Source organism: Mus musculus, chromosome 13 (assembly GCF_000001635.26).
Source record: "Mus musculus strain C57BL/6J chromosome 13, GRCm38.p6 C57BL/6J".
NCBI classification, from domain to species: Eukaryota; Metazoa; Chordata; class Mammalia; order Rodentia; family Muridae; genus Mus; species Mus musculus.
The window spans coordinates 104073182-104088974 of record NC_000079.6 but is presented as its reverse complement, the minus strand read 5'-3'; the positions used below and the strand labels follow the sequence as shown (position 1 = coordinate 104088974).

Below are 15793 nucleotides of genomic sequence, written 5' to 3'. Positions count from 1 at the left end.
TAGCAAATGATAGTAAACACATTCCTTCAGACAAGTGATGTAAAAGAGAAGAACCAAACTGGGGTTCTGGCTATAAAGTGAGAGATGAACTTTTCTTTTTCTTTCTTTCTTTCTTTCTTTCTTTCTTTCTTTCTTTCTTTCTTTCTTTCTTTTAAAAAAGATTTATTTATTTATTATATGTAAGTACACTGTAGCTGTTTTCAGACACTCCAGAACAGGGCGTCAGATCTCATTACAGATGGTTGTGAGCCACCATGTAGTTGCTGGGAATTGAACTCAGGATCTTTGGAAGAGCAGTCAGTGCTCTTAACCAATGAGCCATCTCTCCAACCTGAACTTTAATTTCTTGAAGGATTTAGCAGCTATCACCTTTTAATACTTAAAAAAAAAAAAAAAAAAACACTGATTGTATTTTACGAGTGCCTGAGCGTGTACATGTCCAGCACATACAGTGAGGAGATCAGGGTGGGTTGGAGCCCCTGGAACTGGAGTTACAACTGTGAGCCACATTTGGGTGCCAGGAACTAGACCTAGGTCTCCATAAGAGCAGTAGTCACTCTTAATCATGGGGCCATCTCTCCAGCCCCGTTTTTGTTTTTGTTTTATTGGATATTTTCTCTCTTTTAAAAAGCTTATTTTTATCTAATGTATATGAGTACACTGTCATATGGTTACAGATGGTTGTGAGCCACCATGTGGTTTCTGGGAATTGAACTCAGGACCTCTGGAAGAGCAGTCAGTGGTCTTAACCACTGAGCCATCTCTCCAGCCCGGATATTTTATTTATTTACATTTCAAATGTTATCCCCTTTCCAGGTCTTCCCTCTAGAAACCCCATATCCCATGCCCCCTCCTATAAGGGTGCTTCCCCCACCCACCTAGCCACTCCTGCCTTCCCACTCTGGCATTCTCCTACACTGGGGCATCCAGCCTTCACAGGACCAAGGGCCTCTCTTTCCACTGATGTTCAACAAGGCCATCCTCTGATGCATATGCAGCCAGATCCCCAGGTCCCTCCATGTGTATTCTTTGGTTGGTGCTTCAGTCTCTGGGAGTTCTGGGGGGGGGGGTCTGGCTAGTTGACACTGTTGCTCCCCCATGGGTCCAGCCCCATCTTTTAGTAGAACCCAGGCTGTCCATCATTACAATCCACTGTATATCTAAAATGTCCAACCAATGAAATGATTTTCATCCCCATCAGTAGCTTCCTGAAAAATCTGTTTCTTAGAGGACCTCTGCTTAGTCCTTCTGTTGGAAATGTAAATAGTCTCTCTGTCTCCTTTGGTACTTTGAGAAGAGTGCTGTATCCTGGGAGTGCACTCTTACAGGTGATTTATTGATTACTAAGAACACGGATGGAAGCTTGCACAGAGCAGCTGTCCAGGGCCTTGCTGGAGTCAGCTTATCCTTAGCTGAAAGCTGTTCAAGCCAGGACAGCCTGTTCTTCTGGGCTGGATGGAGGCTGAAGTGGGAGGGACACTTCCGCCTCAGTCCTGACAGCAGTTCTTGGGAATGGTAGAGGTAACACATCAGACAGCTAGTGTACATTTCTGCCCTTTAGCTTACTGTTCTCTCCCTATGTAAAAGCAGGAAGGTGCCCTAGTGAGAAGTTTGACATTTTCCTTCTGTGAGCGGTGGTTATAGTTTTAGTAGAGCAAAGTCAAGAATGAAGCACCACACTTGCTGTGTGACCTGAGCAAATTACTTTACTTTTCTGTCCTGCAAAAGAGTTGATAAATACCTGCCTATTAGCTTGTTGGGGGTATTAAATAAGAAAATACTTGTAAACCTATAGCATAGCGCCTGTCTCTTAACAAATACTGAAGGTGATGATACACACCGGTCTGTATGGCCAGTTGCAAACTGAGGCAGGAATTCTTTTTTTTTTTTTTAAATTAGGTATTTTCTTCATTTACATTTTCAATGCTATCCCAAAAGTCCCCCATACCCACCTCCCCAACCCCCTACCTACCCACTCCCCCTTTTTGGCCCAGGGGTTCCCCTGTACTGGGGCATATAAAGTTTGCAAGTCCAATGGGCCTCTCTTTGCAGTGATGGCCAACTAGACCATCTTTTGATACATAGAGGCAGGAATTCTTGAGGATGGAACGATATACATCCTGTGGTTGAGGTGTCTGTGGGCATGGAGCTCTGGCTTGAGATCCAGGTACAGGGGTCCTGGGTGATCACTGAAGCCCTGAGAGGAGAAGGAGCAACATGGAGAGAAAGACCAGGTTTAGCATCAGGATGAGTGAAGGAAAAGATGCCATGAGAGGAACAGAGAAGTGTTTGAGGCACTGGGGAAGTGAGCCAGAGCTGTGTAGCTCAGGGGTACAGAACCCACAGCATACACGGCCCTTGCTTCAGTCATCAGCACTGCAAAGGGATTAAACAGTGGCAGTAGCTGTTTTTAGAGAGAACGTGAAAACGAATATGGAAAGAACCAGAGAAGCCTCTTGCCAGGTGCTCTTAGTGGGAGAGCAGGGAGCGACTGGAAGAGGTTGTAAGTAGTATAAGAGCTGAATCCCCCAAATTGACTTATTTCCTTAAAACAGATGGAAACATGTAGAAATAGTTATAATTGTTATGTTTAATAACTCCCTATTAACTCAGAAAAAAAACCAAACAAACAAACAAGAATGGCCTCTCTGCTTGTTAATTCCTCAGAGTAAAAAAGTAGTTATTTTAATGAAAATGGCTGTAGGCCAAGACATTTAATTCTAGATCTAGAACATTCTGCTTATTAAATACTTCAGTTCACTGGTAGAACAGTGGTGACTAAGCACTCACCTTTGGAGGAAGCGAGGGTAGGGGTGAGGTAGGACAGCACTCATTTGCACTGGACTGGGGCAGGTGGGGGCAGTCCATACTCTTCACAGCCAGCATGCTCAAACTGCAGCCAACACCTCAAGGCTACGCTGCATGGCCATTACCTTGGGGGTCAGAGGTTTTGTGTGATACTCTCTGAAACCACATACTCAGATGGAGCTACTAAGCATAGAAATAATAGAAGAACAGTATTGAACAAATAAGCATGAGCAGTGTTTTAATTTTATTTGTGTGTATATATCTGTCAGTGTGAGCATGTGCCATTTAAGTATGGGTGCCATCTGAGGCCAGAAGAAGTCATTTAGTCCCCTGTGGTTGGCCAAAGTCATTCCTAGAAACTGAACTTGGGTCCTCAGGAAGAGCAGGAATCACTCTTAACCCCTGATCCGTCTCCAGCCCCAGCACTCTGTCATGGTGGGTTGTTCTGTGTAGACATACCTCAGTTAAACAATATGTGAGGACCGCAGAATGGAGACAGAGTCCAGTCTGCGCATGTCACAAGTCAGTGCCAGGTCCTCTGTAGGCATGCACGAGCTCAGAGAATTCCTGAACTGGGCTGAGACAGTCATGGAAGCTTTACTACACAGGAGGAAGTCTGAGCTGAGATCTGTAACGTAAGAGATGGAAGTGAAGAAAGCAGTGAACAGTAGTTATCCAAGGAAAGGGGGGAATGCCGGAAGGCCTGGGAGAGTCAGAGAGTGAGGAAGATGTAAAAGGCATGTCTGCAATATGGACTTCAGTATAGTGGGTACCGAGAAAGCAGAGAGATGCATGGGTGCAAGCAGCTCCAGAAAGGCCATGTGTGTTAACCTGGGCACCTGGCACCTGACCCCGCAGTCCCTGGGGAAAGATGCCACTGTGCTGTGATCAGGTTTTTACATTTTAGGACACTCCCTTGAAGGCAGTCTGGAGAGTCAATCTAAAGACCCCAGCCTCTGCCTCTGACTGAGAGCTGAGTGCACAGTAAGGATTGCCACTGGTATGTAGACTAAGGGGCTGGGGAGCAGATAGAAGTAAGATGTACATTATTTATCTTAGGGCATCCTGACTTGAGGTGGTCATTAATATTGCAGCAGAGCTAAGCAATAGATAGAGATAGGAGTCTAGAACTCAGGGGATGTATACCGAGGCACAGAGGTGGAAACCTATGACCCTGGGTGGCATGTGTAGTCATTCAGGTGGAGAGGGGGAAGGCACAATGAAGATAAGGCAAGGTGCCAGACAGCCAAACTCCAGGAACTCTTAAGGAATCCCAGAGAGGGGGCCGGGACAATAAAATACCTAATCTCCAGCAAATGGTAGAGATTAGGAAGGAACAGCCAGACACACATTTAAAGGTAGGACGGTTATCACAGAAGCCAACTGGTTGGTGTGTGGGTGTGTGTGTGTGTGTGTGTGTGTGTGTGTGTGTATGTGTGTGTGTGTGTGTGTGTGAGAGAGAGAGAGAGAGAGGAGTTTGGGGAAAAAAGAGTAAAAAAACTGGTGTAGTGGTATATTCTTTAATCCCAGCTCTTGGAAGTCCAGGGCAGGAAGAGTTCCAAGTTCAGGGGACCCTGTATCAACAAAATAAAAGTTTAAGCAGTGTTTCTTTTTAAAAGGGAAGGAATTGAAAATGCTGACATATATCACAAAAAAATCAAGATAAGTAAATACTAAATGCCAGTGAAATGTAGTAGAAATCTTAAGAGACCGTGGTAAAAGCCGTTCCCTTGTTAATGAGGCCAGGACTCAAACTGAAGCAGGTTGGAGGGTAAAGGAGGATAAGGACAAGAGGATGACGGGACCATCCTAGGACAGGAGGATGACGGGACCATCCTAGAGATGCTTTGGGTGAAGGGAGAGTGCAGAATAGGGGGAGTGGTGTCTAGTGGAGTCCCAGGCTGAGGAGAGATCAGCCTTTGCTTCATTTAGATGAAGACACTGAGTCTATGTATGTGTGTGAAGAGCCAGTCCAAAGGAACTGTAAGATGAGATCCATAGAGTGAGCTGGATGAGGCCAGAGCCCAGAGCAAGAAATGGGTGTTAGCCAAGATGGGTGCCTATTCAACTTGTGAGGTGGGGAGGGGTAGAATGAAGCAAGTGGCTGTGCTTATAATAGGAGCTTTCCTTCTGTGGTCACGGTGAGGAAACATCCAGGAGAGCCATCAACAGAGGAGAAAGACAGGGAACTGGTCAGGTTCAAGGTGGTGTGCGGAATTGGAGACAGACTTTTACGGATGAATTCTAAGTTAATTAAAATCCAGTTCAAGTGAGACACAGATATGATAGAAGGAAAGCCATAGCTCAGTGTGATCACCTGAGTGTAAGGACAGAGACGGTAGCTGGCTATGTGGTCTTGAGCAGGGTTGTTAAGGTGAATTGCAAAAGGATTCGCAGCTGGATTTTAATGAAAGATAGTTGAATGGACAGGTGAGGTTTAATGTTAATGTTCTTGCACCAGGGGCAGGAGTACTTGTAGAAGCTCACCAGGACAGCTCTTATACAGGGCCCCTACATGTGGGGATGACCCCACTGTATGTCCACACTCCAACTGCACTGTTTCCTCCTGACGGCCACCCTTAGTCTAGGATGTGCATATACCCACCGTGCTGTTCATTTCTAAGAAAACAGGCTCGGGGAGCCATTTGAACAAGGAAATCTGTGCTGCTAGATACCTGGAACATAGCTGCGTGGCAGTGGCAGTTCTGAGCAAGCTCTTCCCATTCAACCTCTTGAGCTAAATGTAGGTACAGAAAGGCCAGAGTGGGGCCTGGAAAGTACTGCAAACAGCCAGGCCTAAGGGTAACATGTCAGAGAAGCCAGGCGGGCTGAGGAAGTGCAGGGGTGCACAGAGTGAAGGTGTAAGGGATACGGTGGAGCATCAGTGCAACTCAGAGGTGGGAAGAGAGGAGGTTATGGTAAAGAGCGGGCTGCTCTTATCCTCTCTGAGAGCGTCTCTGAGTGGTGGTGAGAATAGTGCACATGAGCGTTCTTAGGGTAAGGCAGATCACAAAGATGAAACTGAAGGTCATCCGCCTCCCTGAAACTCTTCAGCATGGCCACAGAGTTTAAGATGGAGAAGACTGGAGGCCAGGAGAGGACTCAGAGGTTAAGAGTGTGTACTGTTCTTCCAGAGGACTCGAGCTCCAGCTCCAGAGCTCCAGCACCCACTTCTGGTTTATGCCGGCACGATGCACATGTGATACACAAGCAGGCACAAGATGAGTAAAGTCTTTCCTAGAATAAATCTTTTTAGGGTGGGGGGTAAGTCTCTGTGACCTAGTCTTAGAGCAGAGGTCAGAGGCTGGGGGATGACAGCAACAGAGAGCTGGTGAGGGACAGAGCCGGAAAGCAGCAGCCTGGGAAGATCAGGAGGATGACCGGGGAAGCCGCCTCAAAGGTCTAAAAGACTACATCTTGTAGAGGTCTGGTTGCATAAGGAACTTGAGAGAATGAGTCACTTCATTGGTGGGTGGAACAACCCAGTCCTCAGGAATCCAGGTGTGCTTGTCACCTCTGTCACTATGACAAAGCACCGAGGCTCGCAGGATCAAAGGAGGGAAGCTCAGTTTTGGTTCACAGGGTCAGAAGTTTCGGTCCCTAGTGTTGACCTGTTACTGTGGCCTCTCACAGCACAAGCACATCATAGCTGGTGTGTGCCCGGGGAGGTCTGTCTACCTCAGGGAGGCTGGGAAGAAGAGAGAGTCAGGGGCTGAAGGGCAGCTCCCTGTGTTGATCACTTCTTGTGCTACCAGGACTAACACCCAACGGAGGCAGGTAAAGAAGGAAGGATTTATTTTGGCTCACAGTCCTAGGTAGGGGAGCCATCACAGCAGCAGGAGGGGGGTGGCTGGCCACACTGCATCTACACCCAAGATGCAGAGTGGTTAATGCTGGTGGTACTCATCTTGCTTTCTCCTTCATATGCAGACTGGGACCCCAGCCATGGAATGGTACCTCCTGTGTTTAGTGTGGGTCATCTCACCACAGTCAATTTAACCTAATAGTCTCAGACAAGCTGTGAGGTTGTAGAGGTTGTCAACGTGACAGTCGGTGTTAGCCATCACATCCCATCCACTCACCTCCCTCCCTAGGGCTATCTCCTGAAGGCTTCCCAACTCCCCAGCAGCACCATGGCTTTAGAGACTAGGCTATCAGATTGGGGCAACATTTAAGACCCATGTGACAGCCTGGCGAGATGGCACGTGCCTGAACCCCACTTGGGGTAAGGCTGTAAGGGCCCTTGGAAGGCTAAGGCAGGAAGATCATGAATCTGATGCTAGCCTGGGCAACATAGCAAGATCCAAGCTAGCTTGGACCACTTAGAGAAACCATGTCTAAAGAAACAAAAGAGTCAATCTAAATCACAGTAGCCAGCTTCTGTTAGGACACAGGGGGAAAAGAAGTTCTCTGTGGTACAGTTGGGGGAAGGGAAGCTTAGAGAGAGGTGCATCAGGGCACAAAACTCTGGGGTTAGGGACAGAATGGATGGCATGAAGGAACAAGTTGAAGGGCCTAGTGAGATAGCTAGGGAAAAAGGAGCTTGCCACCAAGCCTCATGACCTGAGTTTGATTCCTAAAACTCACATGTTGGAAAGAATGGACCAACCTCGACAAGTTCCCACCGACTTCCACACGTACATTGTCAGCTATAATGGTGCACACCTTCAATATTAAAAGGCAAGCAGGAAAGGCAAGTGGATCTTTGTGAGTTCCAGGCTAGCCTCTTCTACATAAGTTACAGGCCATCCTATTTCAGAAAAAAAAAATGCTTTTGAGAGTGCTAGAGAGGTGGTTCAAAGGCTAATAGTATGGACTGTTCTTGCAGAGGATGAGTTTAGTTCTCAAGACCCAATCAGGCCACTCACAAACTACCTGTAACTACAGCTCCAGGGGATCCGCTCCCTCTTCTGCCCTCTTCAGACAGGGCAGGGCAGGGCAGAGCTGTGTGTGTGTGTGTGTGTGTGTGTGTGTGTGTCTGTCTGTCTGTCTGTCTGTCTGTCTGTTTGTCTGCCTGCCTGCCTACCTGCCAGTCTGTGGGAGCACATGCACACACAGTTATTTTTTTCAATTAAATCATTATTGTAAATGATCTCATAGGAAAAATAAAGCCGTGTTTTATAACACCCACATCCATATAATACATGTTTTCCTACCCTTCCACCAAGAGCTGCTGGTTTGTGTTACCTGGATGTTATACTTCCTGAAAAGGACCCAATTCCTTGAAATGCTTGGCTGCTGTTTGTGTTCTGATCATGTTGTCAGTGTCTTTCCCTGTTGTTCCCAGGAAGGACACAAACCTTCTATTTGTGCTGTGTTCTAGTGTTCTTTGTTCATTCTTATTTCTCAGTACTGGAAGGATTGGGTGGAGGTTTTAACACTGCCTGCCACCTGGAGTGATTCTGCAAATGAGTTCTCCCTTCTTGTCCTTCCCTGCCCCTTTTCCTTCCAGAGAAAGTACACAGGACCTGGTTTGCAGCTGGATTAGAAAGTGTACCCGTGGGCTGGCACAGTCAGCCGGCCTGGTGTACTACACACTGGCAGTTAGCATTGCAGGACTGGGCTGTCCATGGGACCTGCCTGCAGGGCAGACATGCTGTCAGTACCATCCTGTGTGATAGCCACAAGTGGCTGCTCAACATTTGAATTGTGCTTGGTACAGCCGAGGCCCTGAACTGTTCCTTGTATTTTATTCACTATTTAAATAGCAGACTGTGCCTTCCGTATTGGACAGCAGGGGTATAGTGGAAGGTGTGCTGAGGGCTGCAGGCTTCGTGGAGGAAGTGGGTTGAGTAGTTACAGGTGAGCCTTGGGGGATGCAGGGCTGAGCTGTATCTAGAACTGGAAAAATAAAAAATAAAGGAATCCAAGGCCTGTAATCCATCAACTCGGGACGCTGAGGCAGGAAAGCTGCACATTTAAAGCTAGTCTGGGGTGCAATGGAAACCTGTCTTTAAAACAAATGAATTAAAATAAAAGTTAAAGTATCTTATGCTGTAGGAGGAGCCTAGGGTTGAGCTATGGCCCAGTGAGCTAAAGAGACAGTCTAGTCAGAGCAATGGGTGAGCAAGAGAATCAGGATTAGAGGAGATGTTTCTGGAAAAAATAGCCAGACCAGAAATACATAAAAGAGACATGAACAGCTTTCCAGAATGAGGAGGGAGTTGACTGAGTGCAAACCTTAGCCTGAGTCTACAGACAAGCATTTGGCAAAAACTAGAAATATTTTCCAAGCTTTTCATAGAACGGGGTCCATTTTCAAGAAGCATATATGACATGTGATACAATCTATTGGGAACATATTAGGGGCATGTATGTCATAGGCATGAGTATTGGGGCATTGTGCATGGGCTTTCCATGTGGCCCTAGCACCATTAAAACATTTTCCTGCATAAACGTTTTCATCAAGATGAAGGGAGATGAGGTTTGCACTACAAGACACCTCTACAGTAACTGAGCAGATTGACGATAGAAACTTCAGTGTCTAAAGTGAATGCTCGGGTGAAAGGTGACAGAAGCTAAGATCTGGGGAAATATGGTAGCCAAAGAAGCCTTGGCAGGAGGAGGAAGAGGTGGGCCTTCAACACGCTTCAGAGGCTGATAAATCCAGCAGGACAAGATGTTTGCAATTAGTAACCAGAAGAACTGTGGCACGCTCACATGTCCTAGCAAAAATGTGACCTGGTGACCCCTGTCCATGTCTGTCCATCTTCCCTTCTCTCCCTGAGCACCTCCTTAGTTTTATGCACACAGGGTATCTTACCCTCAGACATACACACACCTTCCTGTCCACCACCCTGAGGTACCCTGTTATTTCCTCGTTAGAAGTTTCACACAATTTTTTAATGTTCCGTGAAGAAAAAGAGACAACAGAGAAGGACAGAAGAGATGAAAAGCCTGGACTTCTGCTGAGGAAATAAGAATTGTTTTAAGTTAGACAGTTAGGTTCCTGATTTGTCTAGAGTATGGTTTTCAAATACCTGCACTTAGTAACTCCCATAGAGCAATGCAGGCTCATGCTGTGCCTCCTGCTTTCAACTTTTCTAGGTCTTAGGGGCAGAGCTCAAAAGTCCTCTCTAGATTCTCAAAAGAACGGTTTCCAGGATGGCACAAGGTAGTATGCTGTTTCCTACCTAGGAGCGTCTCAAAGGCTGCAGAGGAAATAATACTCTGGCCTCCAAAACGTTGAAAGAGTTTGAAAATGTCATGTAAGGAAAGAAGATGGATGCAAAATGAAGGCAAGAGAGGAGAAGCCGAGATGATTCCAAGAGAAAATGCTCGGTCAGATGTTTACAAGTACTAGGAAACTACCCATCTCTGTCGCCTTCCTCTAGTGACAAGAATTATAAATCCTGAAAGATACTAAGATGAAATCCAAGGTAAGAAAAGGAATACCTGACTGTCTTAGTCAGGGTTTCTATTCCTGCACAAACATCATGACCAAGAAGCAAGTTGGGGAGGAAAGGGTTTATTTAACTTACACTTTCACATTGCTGTTCATCACCAAAGGAAGTCAGGACTGGAACTCAAGCAGGTCAGGAAGCAGGAGCTGATGCCCATGGAGGGATGTTACTCACTGGCTTGCTTCCCCTGGCTTGCTCATTTTGCTTTCTTATAGAACCCAAGACTACAAGCCCAGGGATGGAATCACCCACAATGGGCCCTTGCTCCTTGATCACTAATTGAGAAAATGCATTACAGCTGGATCGCATGGAGGCATTTCCTCAAGGGGGGGCTCCTTTCTCTATGATAACTCCAGCTTGTGTCAAGTTGACTCACAAAACCAGCCAGTACACTGACCAACAAGATGGTTCAGCAGGTAAAAAGCGCTTACTAAGTATGAGCCTGACTAAGTTCAATCCCTGGAGTCGGTGTAAAAGTCTGGATGCAGGAGTGTATATCCGTAATCCCAGTGCTTCTGTGGAGAGTTCAGACACAGGGCGGGGAGACTCACCTGGGAGTGTGCAGGCTGGCCAGCCTGGAGTGCACAGCTACAGCAATACTCATCAAGAAAGACCTTGTCTCAACAAGATGGGAAGCAAGAACCACCGCTGGAAAGTTGTCCTCTGACTTTCATGTGTGGACTATGGCCCTCAGGAGCCTGTACACATGCACTAAGGAAATAAATATTTTAAAGAAATAGTAAAGTAAGATGCTTAATGTCCTCTTGGCTGTTGCATTGTGATTTCTTCTTTTCTAGTCCCGAGTTCAGGGAAAAACATCATGTTATTGAGCGGGTAGCTTTCATTAGTTGCAGTGGGGACCGTGCAAAGTTACGTCCCTTTAGCCTGATGGCAGCAGCATTGCCAGCCTCAGTTAAGCATGAGGAACTAAGTGAAAACCAGGGAGGGTCTCCAGAGGGAAATGTCTGATGTCAGTTTATTTTAACACTCTTTAACAATAATGAAAACTTGTTCAGAACTACTGCTTTGTTCGAGGAATAGTAGGAGAGCAGAAATTCTGTATTTCAGACAGCACTCTTCCATTTGGTATTCATGTTACCCAGCAACCCCAAAGCCAGCCTTTTCATTGTCCTAGAACCTCAACAGAAGCACTCAGTCATGATCATGGCTACTTTTTCTCAAAGTCCTCTGCTCTCTGTAACACTGAGGGGTCGCAGGGATAGTTATTTTAGAAAGATAAAGGCCATATCTAATAACATATGTGGACACAGCATGAAACACATAAGAGCCCATCATCCTACCCGTCACTCCATATACTCTGACCTCTATAGGACTGTGAGTATTGCTGCTGCTGCTGCTACTCCTCCTCCTCCTCTTCTTCCTCTTTCTCCTCCTTCTCCCTTCTTTTTTTCCAATTCATTTGTTTTCCTTTACCAGTTAGAATTCTATATGAAGCCCAGAAATGTAAAACTGGCCTTAAACGGTTTTAAACAATAGAACAGATTTATTGGCTCACGTAACTGGAAAGTCTGGCTCTGGGTCAGGCTTCAGAGTGAGTTGATCTAGGAGCTCGGTGAGATCATTAAATATTTAGTTTCTTCCTTTATTCTAACCACTCAGGGTTTATTTCATCGCACACCACATCCCACTCTTTCTCATAGGATGGCTACAGTCAGGGGCACAGATACCCTCAGCTTTGGGGAGGGATAAGAATGGGACCATTCTCATAGCAGTCTGAGTGTGCGTTCTGGGGTTAGAGCCGTTCACCTTAAAACAACTTGGACTATGGGTGTGGGATGCACTGGGAAGAAATATTTGCCAAGCTTTTCAAAGAGTGTGGGTGAATTTCAGGATGCATACAAATCATGTAATGCTAAAAGAAATACTATAAGAAAAGAAGAAAAAGTGTGTGTGACTAGGAGCTAGATGAATGGCAGGAAGGCCACGCACACCTGAGCCACCGCTGTGCTCTAGACTTCCGCATTGGTGTGTCCCAGGCATGAGGCTAGCTTTATCGGGGTCGGCTGCAGCCCTTCCTTTCTTTTCTGCTCGCTACTGAAATTCGCCTGACCATGAAGAAAGTATTTCCTCTGTACCTGTCCCCCTTCCCACACCCTATACTACACAGTAAGGGAAAACACAGCTGTCTCTGCTTCCTCCTTGCCAGGTTGGCCCGCAGTGCCACTCCAGACCAACCTCTCCACCACTGTCTACATCTGCACAGCACGTACACGTGACCTTGGGTTGATCACCAGAGCAAAGAAACCAACTCTTTGAGGCTCCCAGTGTGGCTTTAGCATTCTGAGGCTTGCATTTGCTGTCTTCTTCCAACAAGGTGGTTGGTCCTCTCCATATTTAAAGACTTGTTTCTGCTCCCAGGTCCAGCCAACAAGTGGCTGACTCCAGTGTTCACATAGGCAGTCTATCCAAGCTAGACTCCATTATTTCTGCTCTTCAGATTTTTTTCTTGAGCCAAACATTTAAGGGTTCACTTTTTTCTTAGAAGTTTTTTCTTATTTGTCTGTCTCTTCCTTCCTCTCTCTCTCTTTCTCTGTGTGTGTGTGTATATATATATATATATATATATATATATATATATATATATATATATATAAATATGGGTGCCTTCAGAGGCTAGGGACCTAAGGTTTTGAATTCCTTGGAGCTGGAGTTACAGGCAGTTGTGAGCTACTTGGATTCTCTAGAAGAGCAGAAAGTGCTCTTAACTGCTGGGCCATCTCTTCTGCCCCAGCCATTGATCAAATGTGTAGTGTTTTCACGGTCACAGCACTGCCCTTGCCTGTGCCTTTAATTGTGCAGAGATTGGAGCTTCATTGCTCTTAAACTGCTCTATCCATGTTTTATATCCCATTCCCTCCTGAAGCTATGGGGAAATTGTGTTCTGTTATCTTCTATGTTTTAATTGAATGGACATTTTGATTCTAGGTAAAACCATAAAAAGATTTCTTTTTGGAACATCGGTGCAGTTCTCCATGTCTCTCGCTCTGGCGCAGGCCTTTGGGTTATTTCTTGAGGTTTCTCACCCTTCTCTTGCATGTTACTATAACCCGTGTCTTTTTTTCTGACTTATTGTTTTTTTTATTAGGTTTTTTTAAGGATGTGTATATTGGTGTATCTGAGATGGAGAGGTGTACACCTGCACACAGTATCCACAGACTCCAGAGAGGATGTTATAGCAGTCATGAGCTGCTCAACATCGGTGCCCAACTTCAAGCTTCTACAAGAGCCATAGGTGTGCTTGGCTGCAGAATCCAAACTGCATCTTTGATTTCCAGTGTTAGTTTTTGAAGGATTGAATCATACATTTTGTGACATACTAAGTAATATGAGTTAAGAAGCCTTCTTAACTTTTACATATTTTAGCCAGTTTTTTATTGGTGTTTCAGTAACAGCTGTTTTTAAGTGTTTTTAAAATATTTTCTTTATCTCAGAAAAAGAACAAATTATTTAAATTCATTTAAGTAGATAAATATTTAAATTATACCTTAATACATACATATGGGCAGGTTTTAGAACAGTCTTAATCTTATTCTACTGATAACAAAAGAAGTAAACATATACCAGAAAAAACAGAGTGCTAGTCTTGTGAGCCTCAGCCAGTTTCACATCAGAAGTGTTGTGGAGAGGAGGTGAGGTCAGTGTGGATCTCGCTTGTCCACAGGGTATCGCTCTTGTGCTTGGCCCATTGGCTTTTGGCTCCCCTCACTTCCTTAACCGCGTTTCTCTCACACTTTCCTCCTTCAGCCTCGTAGCCTAGCTAGCGCTCCTGCTCACGGCTCTTGCCAAAGCCAAGCACTGAGCTCCTTTAGCCTCACTGAGGCTCTTCCCGTCTGCACAGTTGACTCTGGTACACACTCACTTCCTGTCCGCTGCTCTGTCTCATAGCTCCTCTCAACCCCAGCTTGGCCTAGTTCCCGGCAGTCCTGGCCTCACTGACTCTATGAATCAGTCCATACTTCTTGAGTCAGCTTAGCCATCCTGTAAGTGCAGCCACCTTTAAGATCAGTGACTTCCGCCTGCATGCCTGTGCACATATAGCAGGTCACAGTTTACCTTCTCCTTCCCCTGCAAGTCTGCTGTGTTCTCTCTGAAACCTGAGCGTTGCCCTTGAGTCTTTGCACCATGCTACCTTTACACCAAGGTGTATTGTCTCTACCTCTGCAATTAACTATCACTGCAGTTCTCCCATTTTCTAAGTCTGTATCCTATCATTGGGAGAAATAGGAGCATTCTCTAAGACATATAAGCTTATCAGGTCTCACCAGTGAAACCCTGTCAGTGCTCCCTTGAATAAGTCTGAGAGCAGCCGCTGGGTAGTGGTCAGTGATAGCGCAGTCACCTTGCATGCATGTGGCCACAGTTCCAATCTCTAGCATTGCAGAAAAGACAAAAGCGACTGAATCCGACCAACCTCAGACAGCCACAGATCAACGCTGTGTGTCTCGAATGAGTCCCAAGACTCCACATTGGCCGCTTCCTCTTTATCCTTCAGCTTTCTCGGTCACATGCTCTTTGCCTTTGGATAGTCTAACTAGGACCCAGTTCTTTTAGGACACTGACTTTTCCCACTCCCCACCGTGGAGTCTTTCCGAGTCCCCTCGCCCTATGTGCTCTAACTTAGTGCCCATCACAAAGCACTGCTGCTTAGTTTGTCCCTGCGGCTTCTCTTCCTTATTAGAACATCAGGAGCCTGGACAGACTGTCATCTTACCCTCAGGGCCCCTCACAGAGCTGCACGCATGTACTGGGTGTCATGTGGGCAAATGACCTTAAATGACCTTATTCAAGTTAGCCTCGGAGCCTCAGTTACCTCACTGATCAACAGGGAGAACTACTCCCTGAGGCTAAGAGAAATTAAGCCGAGCATAATGGCTAGGAGTGGGGTTCTAGATCCGTGCTGCCTGATTTCTAATGCCAGTGCTCACTGTGTGACTGGCTGGGCCACACAGGTTACACTGTGCAGATGACTTGGTGAGCCTTAGTGTCTTTATCAGTACATGAGAATGGCCACAGACTATGTCTTTAAAGGACTGCTCAATGTCTGAGATTCACGGTATGGAAAACATTTTGAGCAGTGCCTAAACATTGACTATGCAACTTGTTGTCTAGTAAATATGACATTTTCTATTTCTAAGCTATAAAATTGGGGTGAGGTTTGGAGTTGGGAGAGGAGAGAGAGAAATACTCATACAGCCAAGAGTCAGGATATTTTAGTTGTAATATCTAAAGAAATAAGGACCGACCTCCTTACTGGCAGTTTTTCTTTTATCACAATGTGATATCTCTAGCAGAGGCAAATTACTATTTTTATTTATATAAAATTACGGGGGAGATTGATATCTAACATGAAAAAGAGAATATTTGTAATGTTTTTTAGTAAAGCCTACAATTTTTTTAAATAAACGTACTCTTAGAAACTAGCACATGAAAGATTAATTCTTAAAGGACAGTTGTCATGTATCAGCTAACTTCCTTCTGTATGATTTCATATATTCAAGTCCACATTTGAATAGTAAAAATTCCACTAAAACTATAATTATGCAAGAAAATAAGAAATACTA

General features: G+C 45.4%; 1 protein-coding gene across 6 annotated transcripts in view; it reads left to right on the top strand.

Annotated features, from left to right (window-relative positions):
- The window catches only part of Nln (neurolysin (metallopeptidase M3 family)), an 86624-nt gene that overhangs the window by 20699 nt on the left and 50132 nt on the right, over positions 1-15793 (top strand). For 2 of the 6 annotated variants that reach the window (XM_011244700.1, XM_030247452.1), the window contains exon 2: positions 13318-13464. The exons of 3 other annotated variants lie outside the window; for them this stretch is intronic. The gene's annotated coding sequence lies outside the window, so the exon portion shown is untranslated. Of the gene's footprint in view, positions 1-12378; positions 12547-13317; positions 13465-15793 lie in introns of all 6 variants that reach the window. One more of the 6 variants, XM_011244701.2, reaches the window with a different exon arrangement.